Consider the following 13,882-nt stretch of genomic DNA (forward strand, 5'->3'; position numbering starts at 1 on the left):
CATAGTACCCCATAGTTTGGGGTACATTGATCTTTTGAGAGGGTTGTTTAAAAGTTAAAATTATTCATGTTTATCATTTTTTTAAATCAAAATATTTATATATTCTAAAAGCCAGATAGTTCTACATGTGTTTCGTAGTTAATAAGTTTTTACATCTCTTTCAGGTTCTGCGCAATTTTCAAAACACTGCTACGGCGATCAATGCGCCCCCATCTCCCCTACACGTTTTTCCGAACAAAAGCATAAGTTTTTTCAATTACAATATATGTAAGTTTTTTCATCAAAAAGTATGACATATTTGGTATGTATGGAAAGATTATTTTAACCACTATTATAACCTGATAACAGTTATGCAACTATATAAAATCGTCAAGCGTAGTTTTATTTAGAAAAGATGTAGTTTTCAACATGAAGTACCTTGGGGCTCGGCTATAGATAAGTCTATGGATTCGATTTTTTCATAAAAGCACGTATTGGTGTTTGTTTTCAATGAATGTAACTTGACATTTATAATCAGACATTGTTTGGGAAAATTATCCATGAAAAACCTTTTTTTTAATGAAAATTGAAGTTATTATTTTCAATACCACACCTAAATGAGTATGTTTAACAATAATGTCACGTTAGATTCAGATAAACTATGGCAGTGTTAATTTTTCTACAAAAGTCGTTTTGGCATAAATAATCATAACTTTTAGCCCCATTCAAAAAACTGTTTTCGGTATTTAGTATCATTGATTAGTTAAATTTTAGCTTTAGCTTCAACCAAAATAACAACCCATGATGAGCAGATGACTTGTATTAACGATTAAACAAAATTTTTTGAAAAGCCACTGGCGATAAAAAAAATTGCAATGAACCTGGATATGCAGTTTTTCTTAAAAATATGGATGCAAAGTAACAATATTAGAAATAAAAACGCAATCATTAATTTGTATAATTGTACATGCTTTTAGTTTAAAAAGAAGCGTGTTAAAAGGAACACCTAATTGATGCTATGCCCCTGGCGTCATATAGGTTTTTCGGCGACCCTATCGTTCTATAATTTCTCAAGATGAGAATATTATATTAAATGACACATTTTAGTTTTTAAAAGTTTTTTCTCATATGGCAATTAAATACAACGGATTTTCAAAGTTCATAATAATAATCTTAGCGGACCTAAGAATGAAGCAACGCTTCATATATTAAATTCTCATCGAAATTTGAACAATATAATCAAATTTTTGAAAAAATCCAACTCAGCTAAATGTGCTTTTGCCATTTTATGCTCAGCTGTTAAAAAATTGGTTTAAAATAAAAAACTATTCATAATGCTCCTATTAATAATAATGAAGAAATTTTAAATCAACCTCTGTTTTCATATAAACTTATAAAAATTGCAGGTAAGAATTCTTAAACCGGTACACCTTAAATACGATATTGTTTTAGTTGCAGATATTACAAAAACTTTACAAATTGGATTCTTCCATCATAGCACAATAGACATATTTGAGAAAGACCTAAGTGAACTTATCACCACCATTCCTATTTATTGGGAAAAAAAATTTTAAAAGAAGCGCCAAGATATGACTTTAATAAAGCTCCTTTTTTCTATGCGAAAGGACAAGTATGAATACAGAAACCTTGCTGTATTAACACTATACAAATTATTGAATAAAACAAAAAAAGATCTCGATTACAAGTGTAATAACTGGGCCTCAAACTAAAATCACAGTATGAAAAATTTAAATAATGCCGAGTGGAAAGCTTCTTTCAAAAAGTATACAATAGAAATACAAACAACGAAGCCTGTAAAATTGCTGTTAAGATGGATCATTATTTATTAACAACAAATAAAAAATTGTTTAATATAAAACTAAGATGCGATAAACTATGCCTGCAATGCAATAAACACTACAGCGCATAAGATGTACGAATGCGAAAAAGTGAAACCTAAAAGTGAAATTTATTCCTAAATTATTAAACCTAAAAGTGAAATTTATAAAAAACTTTATTCTTGATATTTTAGATCAACTCTATTGAATACACTCATTGCAATAACTTTAAATTTATTTTGTTTGGATACGCTGCGAATGCGGGTCAACGAGAGTTTGGCAATATTTTATTCGTAGATTGCTCAATGAACATCTTTACTTTTATATTAATTTCTTTTGCATTTTTCTTCATTTTTTATTTTTTCAAATATAATAATCAAACCGAAAAACAAAACGTTAAATTTTCAGGAGTTGTTCATTATACTTTAAAGTAGTGCCTGAACTAGGAGCTTCAAAAGAATTAATTTTTTTGAAAAAGAAGTCAAAGTATTGGAATATTCACTAATATAGCAGCCATTTTAAAAGGACATAAAAATAAAAAATAATCCTAGTTCAGGCACTTTATCACAGTGACGGATCTAGGATTTTCTGGTAATTGAGATAGCCAACATCCAGAAGCAAACTCCAAACATTTGTACATTATACTTATGTTAATTAACTAGTCTTTGCAAAAAATTGTGGTGATTGGAGGCTGGGAACAAAAAAGCCCTCTGACTTTATCCCCATTCCCCACCTACCCCAAACGTGAGGGGCAACAACTTGATAAAAATTTTTTGTACTATTCTTAATAAGACTTATATTCACCAATAAATTTTAAGTTTCAAAGTATTATCTCTCAGCGCTCTAAAATTATGACCATATAAAATTTAAACCCGCCCTAAATTTGAGGAGGTTACAAATTTTATGTGGTAATAAATTTTGAATGCTAAGAATTAAATATAAAATTACTAGCTTTGAATCATACTTAGCCTCTAATAATAAACTTATGGAAAATAATAAGTTATCTGAAAAAGAACTACTTGATGCTGTAAGTTTATTAAAATCAAATAAAAGTAATGGAGTTGATGATGTAAGTAGCAATATAATAATTAAATCAATATTTTATTTAAAAACTCCACTTTTGCACGTTTTTAGCCTTTCTTTAGAACAAGGAATCTTTCTTGATAAACTAAAAGTTGCAAGGGTGATACCAGTTCTAAAATCTGGAGATGCAACTTGTACTGCAAATTATAGACCTATTTCAATACTACCATGCTGCTCAAAAATATTAGAACATATTATGTATAAAAGACTGTACTATTTCTTAGATATTAATAACATTCTTTATAATAAACAATTTGGATTCTAAAAAGGTCGCTCTATTGATCAGGCAATTGTTCATCTTGTTCATGATATACTTAAATCTTTTAATGAAAATAAATATACTTTTATTGATCTCAGCAAGGCTTTTGACACTGTAAATCATCATATTTTGTTAACCAAAATAAAAAACTACGGTGTTAAACACTCGAACCTTAAATGGTTTAAAAGCTACCTGTTAAATAGACAGCAATACATTTCTTATAATTACGGAAAAATTAACAACAAGAATATATCTTGTGGAGTACCACAAGGATCTATATTAGGAACGCTCTTATTTCTGGTATATATCAATGATCTAAGCAAATCTTGTAATGTATTAAACACAACCTTGTTTGCAGATGGTACTAATCTGTTTTATGTTCACAATGATATAAAAATGTTATTTAAAACTGTAAACACAGATCTACTATATAATGCTGAATGGTTTAAAGCAAACAACGTATCTCAAATTTAACTAAAACAAAATATACTTTTTTCCATCGCTATCATGAACGAGACAAAATTCCATTAAAACTTCCAAATCTTTGTATTAACAATAACGAAATAAAGAGAAGTATCATTAAAATTTCTAGGAGTACTCCTTGACGAAAATGTAACGTGGAAAGATTATATAAAGTATATTGAAGGTAAAATATCAAGGAGCATTGGCCTACTTTATAGAGCAAAACCTTTTTTAAATTCATGTTGTTTAAAACTCTAATATTTCTTTTTTATTCATTCCAATCTTAAATATGCTAACATTGCATGGTGTAGTACCAATAAAAATAAGTAAAAAAAAACTCTTTAATATGCAAAAACATGCAATCACAATTATATCTAATGAAAACCGCTATACAACCTGCCAACCTTTATTTACTAAGTTTAATATACTAAAATATCTACCAAATAAATATTTATCATCTTCTAATTTTTATGTTCAAAATTAATAAAAGTATTATTTCAAAAACTTTTAATCCCTTATTCAAAACTAATCAGAATAAATTCTTAACTAGATTTTCAAATAACATCTATATACAACCCAAGAGTTATTTTGCGGCAACTGAGTTTTCAGTTTCAATTAGAGGACAAAAAGGCATGGAACAAAATACTCACAACTGAACTTAATACTCTTACAATGTTAAATGAGTTTAAAGCTAAACTTAGACAGTTATTAGTAAAAAATGATTAGGCACAAAACTATTTCTGAAATACCAAAATACTCTTATGACTAATCTATCAGTTAAATGAAAAGTATATTAAGTTTAGAAAAGCTTAAGTTGGTAAGCTTAAGTTGCACTTGGTAACTTTTCAAATTTATTTATGTCTTTGTTGTTTAATATGTGTTGTTATTCCTATTATTTTTTTATCCTTAGACTTTTGTTTTGTGCTCTGAAGTTTAATATTTAAAAAGATATATAATAATAATTAATTCTAGATTATTCAATAAATAAAAATTAAACATTTCCGTGCTTTAAGAAGAATATGTTTAAGTTAATAGCGCTTCTTGTTATTTTTTAATAACAGATGTTTTATTTATTACTTTACCAATTTTACGTTTGTTTATTTTATATAGTTAACGGAATTGCTTATTTTTAAATTAAACTTTATATTTACAGAATCTAATCAAGGGGCTTGGCGATAAGGCATTAGTCTTCTTCTCACCCCTGCTACCTACATATCTCGATATTAACATACGGATTGTATATATTTACACTACAAAAAAAAAAAAAAAAAAATTGTAGTTTTTGTTACTCGTCCGCGTTCTCTTTTATTTTGTGGTCATTTTTGGGTGAAGTCATTGTTCATTTTGGGTTGGTGTACTACGCTTTAACATGGTGTTTTGCTACGTGTCCAATTTTTCTTGATATTTATGTTCGTTTCTTCCAATTGATTTCTTTTTTCCGCTATTTCAGTTCGTTTACTTTCTTTCGCATCTTTCGTGTGATTCTTTTCTTTTGCTTCTTTGTCCTTCATCGCTTTATCGATATATAGTTCTTTTCTTCTTGATCCCAGTCCTTTTTTAATTTTTTGAACTTTTCGTATTGGGTTTTGTTCTTCGATTTAGTGGCTCGTTTCTTCTTTTCTTGCTTTTTAATTTTTTTTCTGGTTCGATTTCAATTATGTTATTTTACTTCTTTATTGTGTCTGCTGATTTGTTTAAATTTTCCTTATTTGTTGTTTTAAATTTTTTTCGTGTTTCGAGCTTTTAGTTTCAATTTCGCCTGTCGGTTGTTGATGGTTTTGGGCTATAGTATGTAAGATTTCATATTTTGTATTGCGTTGTTGTGCTTTTTCTATGTGGTTTTATGTTTCCTGCCCTGTTCGGTTTAAGTGTTTTTCCTTTTTTTTTTGGTCTTCGGTTTATGTTAGACGTTTTGTAGGCATGCTAGTAATTATGAATATTTAGCTCGTTTTCTAATAGTTTTTTCTAGCTTTATCAGTTTCATTATTATTTCAACTGCTGTATTTTTCCGTAAAAATTGCACGGCTTCGAGTTCTTGGTCTAGATTATTGTTTTCGATTGCTTTTAAAATATCGTTTAGTGTGAAATGATCTTCCTTATGATTCCCATATAAGCGTTTTTGGTAGGTTTTTTTTGTTGTTGTTGTTTTGTTTTTTGATGCTTTAGCATAATTTTTGTTTAAATTTTTTTTTTTTTTCTGTTGTTTTATACTTTTATCATCCTAAGGTTCGAAAACTTCTTCAATCAGTTCTCTTGCGAAAGCTTTTGCCATTTTCTCTAGTTGAAATACCGATAACTCGTCGGTTTGTTAAGTATTCATAGACGTCGATTGTAAATCACTGTTAGTTTTGAAAGAACTGTTTTTATTTTTGCGTTTCTCCAAATGGCAAAATTTGTAAAACAAATTTTACCATTTGGAGAAATACACCTAAATTCAAATTAAATCGTCATCCAACTACAAGAACTTAGTGACCTAAGCAAAAGAGCCACTTTGTGATGATTTAGATTTCAGTAGTCCTTAACTATTTGCCTTGTGGCGATTAGTTGGAGGACTACTAAAAATTAAACACAAAACACAAACTTGGAGATTATTTGCAAGGTTTTTTCTATGCCAAGATAACTTGGCATAAAAAAACAAGCCGAGATACGGAGTGCAGCAACAATAAAAAAGTAGCGTAGTTTAGTTTATTTTCTAGTTTTATGTTTCCGTTTATCTCTTCTATTTCTTTAGTTTCGTTTAAAAACGAGAATATCTTCTTATTTAATAAACTTTTATTTATTAATTTTTTATTTAAAATTTTTTTAGATTTAATAACTTAACTCAGTTAAGTTGATTGTTTTCTTTCGCAATGTCGGTCTTCGGCGGGAAATAAAGTTTAGAAATGGCCGGACTTTCGATATCTCTATCAGGTGCAGTTCGGTCTTTTTTATAAAGTACTCTCGTGTGCCTAATGCAAGGGGGAGGTTGTTGGATGGGGGTGTTTGAGACGAATTTTTTAGTCAACAAAAATAAAGTAATTTTAATTCTAGTGCGGCTTGCGGTAAATGCGCATTTTTTAACAGCGGTTTTATCATAATTTCGATAGGATTTAATATACTTGTTTAAGTTTTATACTATAGTGAGAAATAAACAAAAATCTAATTTTTGATAAACCAAAAGCTTATTGTTAGAGAATTTATAAAAAAAATAAATAATGATAAATGATTTTCTTACGTTTTTATATTACTTTTTGAATTTTAATATTGCTTTAAGTTATTTCTGATTTAAAATGGCTGATGAAACTGTTTTAACAAACATAAATTTTAATTCATTTGTATCAAAAAAGTCAATACTATTAAACAACTATTCGGATCCTGATATTAATTTTTATAATAATGATGAAATAATTAAAAATATTAACCCTTTATATTATGACCCAAATTCTAAAAAAATTGCTAATGGAATGGAGGATAACTATTTTTCAATGCTTCATATTAATATTAGAAGTATTCAAAAAAATTTTGAGTCATTAAAACAACTTTTATATAAAATTGGCATTAAATTTCAAATAATTTGTCTAAGTGAGACATGGTGTAAAGATAAAAACATTGAAAACAATTCTAATTTTCAATTACCTAATTATAAAGTAATTCATCAAGTTAGAGCATCTAATAAGGAAGGTGGGGGTTTGTGTATATACATAAAAAACTCAATATTATTCAAAGTTAAACCAAATTTAAGTTCAACTACTAACGATTACGAATCGTTATGTATTGAAATTATTAACAAAACCTCAAAAAATATCGTCATTCATGGTTTATACAGACCGCCTTCAGGAAGCATTAAGGTATTTGAAAACCACATTAAAAAAATAATTAAAAATAAATCGTCTATGAATAAAGCTGTATATTTTATTGGTGATATCAATCTCAATATATTAGATTATGAAAATAATATATATATTAAAAACTTTTTTAACACCATTTTTCAAAATAGCTATATTCCACTAATCAATAAACCAACGCGAATAACTAAGGAAAGTTCAACATCCCTAGATCAAATTATAACAAATGAATTTATAAATGAAAATATAAGAACAGGAATATTTACAACTGACGTGTCTGATCACTTTCCGATTTTTATCCTATCGCAAAAATGCATATATAATGCCCAAAATGAACGGGAAAAAATAATTAAAACACGTTTAATAACCGACACTTCTATTAGTCATTTTTATAAGCTTCTATCCTGTGTTAACTGGGACACCCTAAAACTAAATCTAAACGCCAATAAAGCGTATGATATTTTTCTAACAGAGTTTCTTAATCTTTATAACAAGGCATTCCCAGAAGTTACTAAAGTAATCAAAACAAAAACACTTTTAAACCCTTGGATCACGAAGGGCATTCTTAAATCTTCAAAAAAAAAACAACGCTTATATAACAAGTTTCTTAAAAAAAGAACTCTTAAAAATGAAACTACCTATAAAAACTATAAACGGCTATTTGAGTCAATTTTAAAACGCTCAAAGAAACGTTACTATTCTGAACAATTAATAAAGCACAAAAATGATTCTAAAAAAACTTGGCATATTATTAAGGAGGTAATTAGAAAAAAAAGCTTATACAGAAATTTACTTCCTCTAAATCTTAAATTTAATAACAAACAAATTGTAAATAAATCCTTAGTCGCTGAAACACTTAACCAGTTTTTTGTAAATATAGGTCCTACTTTATCATCTAATATAGCAACTACTCAATCACACTTTAGTTCGTACTTAACCTCAACCAACCTTAATGTTATGTCTAATTATAAACTTACAGAAAAAGAATTACTAGACGCAGTCTCTTTATTAAAACCCAATAAAAGTTTAGGATTTGATGATATAAGTAGTAATGTCATTATCAAATCAATAAAACAAATTACAATTCCATTACTACATATTTTTAATTTATCTCTAAAACAAGGCGTTTTTCCAGATAACCTAAAAATTGCAAAAGTCATTCCAGTGTTAAAATCAGGTGATCCTTCCGATGTTACGAATTATAGACCAATCTCAATTCTTTCTTGTTTTTCTAAAATATTAGAGCGGGTTATGTATAATAGACTATATTCCTTTTTAAATGTTAATAATATTCTTTTTCATAAACAGTTTGGATTTAAATCTGGTCATTCAACTGATCATGCAATCACTCACCTTGTTCATGATATATTTAAAGGGTTTGATGAAGACAAGTATACCCTAGGTGTATTTATCGATTTAAGTAAAGCTTTTGACACTGTCAATCATCAAATCCTTCTATCCAAACTGAAAAGTTATGGTATAATAAATACTAATTTGTCCTGGTTTGATAGTTACTTGTCTAATAGAAAGCAGTTTATTTCATATGATAGCGGAAAAACGGAATTTAAGTCAATCACCTGTGGTGTTCCTCAAGGATCAATTTTAGGACCACTTTTATTTCTCGTTTATATTAACGACTTATATAAATTTTCTAACATTTTAAACTTAATTTTGTTTGCAGATGATACAAACTTGTTTTATTCTAGTAAAGATATCAGTAAATTATTTCAAACAGTAAACAAAGAAAAATTAACCCAATGGTTCAAATCAAACAAACTATCTTTGAACATCAATAAATCCAAATACACTTTGTTCCATCGTCTTCATAAAAAACAAGATATTCCATTAAAACTTCCTGATCTTTTTATTGATAACGCATTATTAAAAAGAGAGCAATCAATAAAATTTTTAGGTGTGGTTCTGGATGAAAATTTAACCTGGAGGGACCACATAGGTCTAATTGAAAATAAAATATCAAAAAATATAGGTGTTTTGTATAAAGCCAAGCAGTTTTTAAATCTATTTTGTTTAAAAAACTTATATTTTTCTTTAATTCATTGCTACTTAAATTATGCAAACGTTGCTTGGTGCAGCACAAACGCAACAAAAGTAAAAAAACTGTTTAGTAAACAAAAACAGGCTATAAGGATAATTACAAACGTAGACCGTTTCTCTCACACTCAAACATTATTTAATAAACTTAATATTCTAAATGTATATAAGCTACACCTTTACCATATTCTTATCTTCATGTTTAAACTTGATAAAAAAATATCACCAATGTTATTTAATTCACTTTTTGAAAAAATAAACCACATATACCCTACCAGATTTTCAAAAAACAATTACATTCAATCCAAAACACATTATTCAGCAACCAAATTCTCAATTGCTAACCGAGGTCCTAAGCTGTGGAATACAATATTAAATAATGAGCTGAAATCTAATTATTCTTTAAACCTGTTTAAAACAAAACTTAAGCAATTACTGATGATACATGAAAATGAATTAAAGTTCTTCTAAAAAGCTTTTTAAACTAGCAAACAAAAACAAAAATTAACCTACTAATTACTCTTTAATATTATATTTAATATTCTAAACAATAGTCTGCTATTGTAAATGTATTTCTTATCTTATAAGTTTTGAATTTACAAACGATTTTTTTAAGTTTTATTATTTGAAATACTAATTACTAAAAATATTGTAAAATTTTATAATTTCAATTTTTATTAAAAAAAGTTATTGTAAATTCTTTTTGTAATATTAATACTTATATATCATCTTATTTTACTAATATCATCTTATTTTACTATTTTAAAAAAAAAAAAAAACTTACGAGATTTTTTTAAGTTCGACGATTTTTAAAGACTGATTACACTAAAAGTTTTTATTCTCATCAGTGACTGATAAATAAATATACATTTTGATTTATTTAGTTTTTAGATGCTGTTTTTTGTTGATTAAGAAGTAAAAGTTAAAAAACAGGTTGAGCGAGATGATCATAATAAACTTTGAGCGTGTGGGAAAAATTTCTAAAAATTAATAAACATTCCATCCCGTTTATTAATCATTATAGTTTTTATAAACAGCCTATAAAATTAACCTTAATTGAAGACATCTAAAGCTATTATTAGGGTTAGGACTATTGTAATGCCCCACTTTTGGTAATAGTAAGGCTATCATCAGACACGCAATACTTTGCTGCCATTTAGAGCTTAGAAATACATAACAAGATAGGTGATGCGAAATCTAATTATGTAAAAAAATAAAATTTGCAATATATTGCAAATCTGTAAATAAAAAATAGCAAAAATAATAGTAAGTTCGTCAGAGATGAATATAAGTTAGCTTTTCTACTTTAATGTCAAGTAATACTCTACAATAGTTATTGTAATTGTTTTCATTAAAACAATAGCTATTGTAATTTTATTTCATTAAAACAATACAATAGTTCTCGAATTTTATTGTATTGTTAGAAAAAAAACAATACAATACTTATTGTAATTGTTTTTCATCACAGCAATACAATACCAAAATAAATTTTTTTTATTGTTTCTGTAATATTGCAATACAATATTATTGTATTGTAATGTGTAATTGTATTTAATTATTACAATTACAATAACAATAGGCCTAACCCTAGCTATTATTAAAAAATGCGGGGAAGAAAGAGATTTTTTTAGAGGAGGCTGAATAAGTGCGAATTTCATAACTGCAAATCTGCATAAGTGCGAAGCAGTTGCAAAGACTGGCATAAGTGCGAACTGGCACAAACGCGAACTGGCATAAGTGCGCCGAAAGAATTTGCAAACATTGGCATAAGTGCGAACTGGCATAAGTGCGAACTGGCATAAGTGCGAATCAATTGCAAAAACTAGCATAAGTGCGAACTGGCACAAGCGCGAACTGGCATAAGTGCGCCGAAATAATTTGCAAACATTGGCATAAGTGCGAACTGGCATAAGTGCGAACTGCCATATGTGCGAATCAATTGCAAAAACTGGCATAAGTGCGAACTGGCACAAGCGCGAACTGGCATAAGTGCGCCGAAATAATTTGCAAACATTGGCATAAGTGCGAATTGGCATAAGTGCGAATTTGCCAATTCGCCACTTATGCCAGTTTGCACTTATGCCAATGTTTGAAAATTCTTTCGGCGCACTTATGCCAGTTTGCGCTTGTGCCAGTTCGCACTTATGCCAGTTTTTGCAATTGTTTCGCACTTATGCCAATGTTTGCAAATTCTTTTGGTGCACTTATGCCAGTTCGCGCTTGCGCTAGTTCGCACTTATGCCAGTTTTTGCAAGTGATTCGCACTTATGCCAGTTCGCGCTTGTGCCAGTTCGCACTTATGCCAGTCGCAGTTATGCAGATTCGCAGCTATGAAATTAGCAACCAGACAATCTCTAATGGACTTATTATAAAAGGACAAAAATAGACTTCGACAAAGCACTAATTGCAACAATTTTAATTACAACTATCAAAAATGAATTGTCTATAAAAAATGTTTGTCTTTCTAGACAATCATTTTAAAAACGGACACTAAATGAACATCTCATCTCGATTTTTTAATGAGGTATAGAAGATCTATTTAATATATAATTTGGACTTATAACGAGTAATTAAATTTTCACTGCAGCATCGTTTCAAAAACTGAAAACGAGCACAAAATTAAAAATACAATTTTTCTAACAGAAGTTTATTTTTTAATTTTTTGTCCAGCGTGTGCTGTTGATTAAAAAGTTAATGTCTATTTAAAAACCTCAAAATGGACTATTTTGTGCTCAATTGAAGTTCATTAATTACTCAGTTCAGTTGTTTTTCAATTCTCAGTGAATGTGCGTGAAAATTTATTTTTAAAATGCCCTCTCCAGTTTGGGATTACTTCAAAAAAGTTGAAGGTAAGTTTATCATTTAAAAAATTTTCCTTAGTCACTAAAATCTTTATCACCTTCAATAAAATTATATTAAAAATATGTGATCAAGGAGTTGTCCTTTATAAAATGTGGATTAGTAAGTAGAAGATTCCAATAGGTGTTAAAATTTATTTAGGTTTGTGAATAAAACAATAGTGAAAAAGAAAAATGTTTTTTACTTTCATTTTATTGATGAATATGTACGCAAGTTTTAAACAATAATTAATCATGGGCAATGATCGTCATTTGGAGTTTTGATGTCATTTCAATATTTTTTTAATATTATAAATTTACTACATAACAATCTTCAAATAATACGGTAATGAAAGATTTCTGGTTTTATGAAATCAAGTAAATTTAGACAAAATCATAGACACCAAATAGACAAAAAATTATGCTTTGTAGACTTATGAAGTGAAAATTATTTTTTAACTGAGCAATCTTAAGACACCATCAAAAATTTGATAGACACAACAAGGACAAAAAATTAAACATTTGTTGTGTCCATTACAACATACAGAATTGTCTATGTCTGTGTTGTAAGTCTATCCATAGACTAGTCTGGTTACTATAAGAAATTCGCACTTATTTAGTCGCTCCATTTTTTATTGATGCATATTGGAAGCGAGCGCGAACGCAGGCTTCCGCTACCAGAAATTATACTGTCGAGTTACCGACGTTAGCGGTAATCGCAGAGGTCAGCCAAGTCGAAGTGCAATAAATAAGCCTCACTCTGGAAGAAGCCGCTTCGTGATGGTATCGTGGTTTATTCTCCGCCAGCTAATTGCCTTGTGGAGACCACAATACCAAGGTCCACAAGACAAGTTCAACTCACGAAGGAGTGTCATAACCTGCTCTGCGGTCCAAGAGTAAAGTGAGTTTGAGAAGAACGAAGATACATTAGAGTGAAAGATAGAAGAAGTCGAGTTAGAAAGATAGCATAGAGAAAGCGGACAGGAACTGCACACGATCTTAGAAAGTGCAATAGTTGGATAAGTCATACCGACCGGGAAGCCGTTTCATGACATTGTGTTCGTGATGGTATCGTGGTTTATCCTCCGCCAGCTAATTGCCTTGTGGAGACCACAATACCAAGGTCCACAAAGACAAGTTCAACTCACGAAGGAGTGTCATAACCTGCTCTGCGGTCCAAGAGTAAAGTGAGTTTGAGAAGAACGAAGATACATTAGAGTAAAAGATAGAAGAAGTCGAGTTAGAAAGATAGCATAGAGAAAGCGGACAGGAATTGCACACGATCTTAGAAAGTGCAATAGTTGGATAAGTCATACCGACCGGGAAGCCGTTTCATGACATTGTGTTCATGATGGTATCGTGGTTTATTCTCCGCCAGCTAATTGCCTTGTGGAGACCACAATACCAAGGTCCACAAAGACAAGTTCAACTCACGAAGGAGTGTCATAACCTGCTCTGCGGTCCAAGAGTAGAGTGAGTTTGAGAAGAACGAAGATACATTAGAGTGAAAGATAGAAGAAGGCGAGTTAGAAAGATAGCATAGAGAAA

The 13,882-nt window shown here is 29.3% G+C and overlaps 1 non-coding gene across 1 annotated transcript; it reads right to left on the reverse strand.

The window, feature by feature from the left end:
* Positions 1 to 12,980: 12,980 nt before the first annotated feature.
* LOC136089160 (U1 spliceosomal RNA) lies at positions 12,981 to 13,149 on the reverse strand. The gene has a single exon (XR_010642818.1). It is a non-coding gene; the product is annotated as a U1 spliceosomal RNA (small nuclear RNA).
* Positions 13,150 to 13,882: the final 733 nt, after the last annotated feature.

Source organism: Hydra vulgaris, chromosome 12 (assembly GCF_038396675.1).
Source record: "Hydra vulgaris chromosome 12, alternate assembly HydraT2T_AEP".
In the NCBI taxonomy this organism is placed as follows: Eukaryota; Metazoa; Cnidaria; class Hydrozoa; order Anthoathecata; family Hydridae; genus Hydra; species Hydra vulgaris.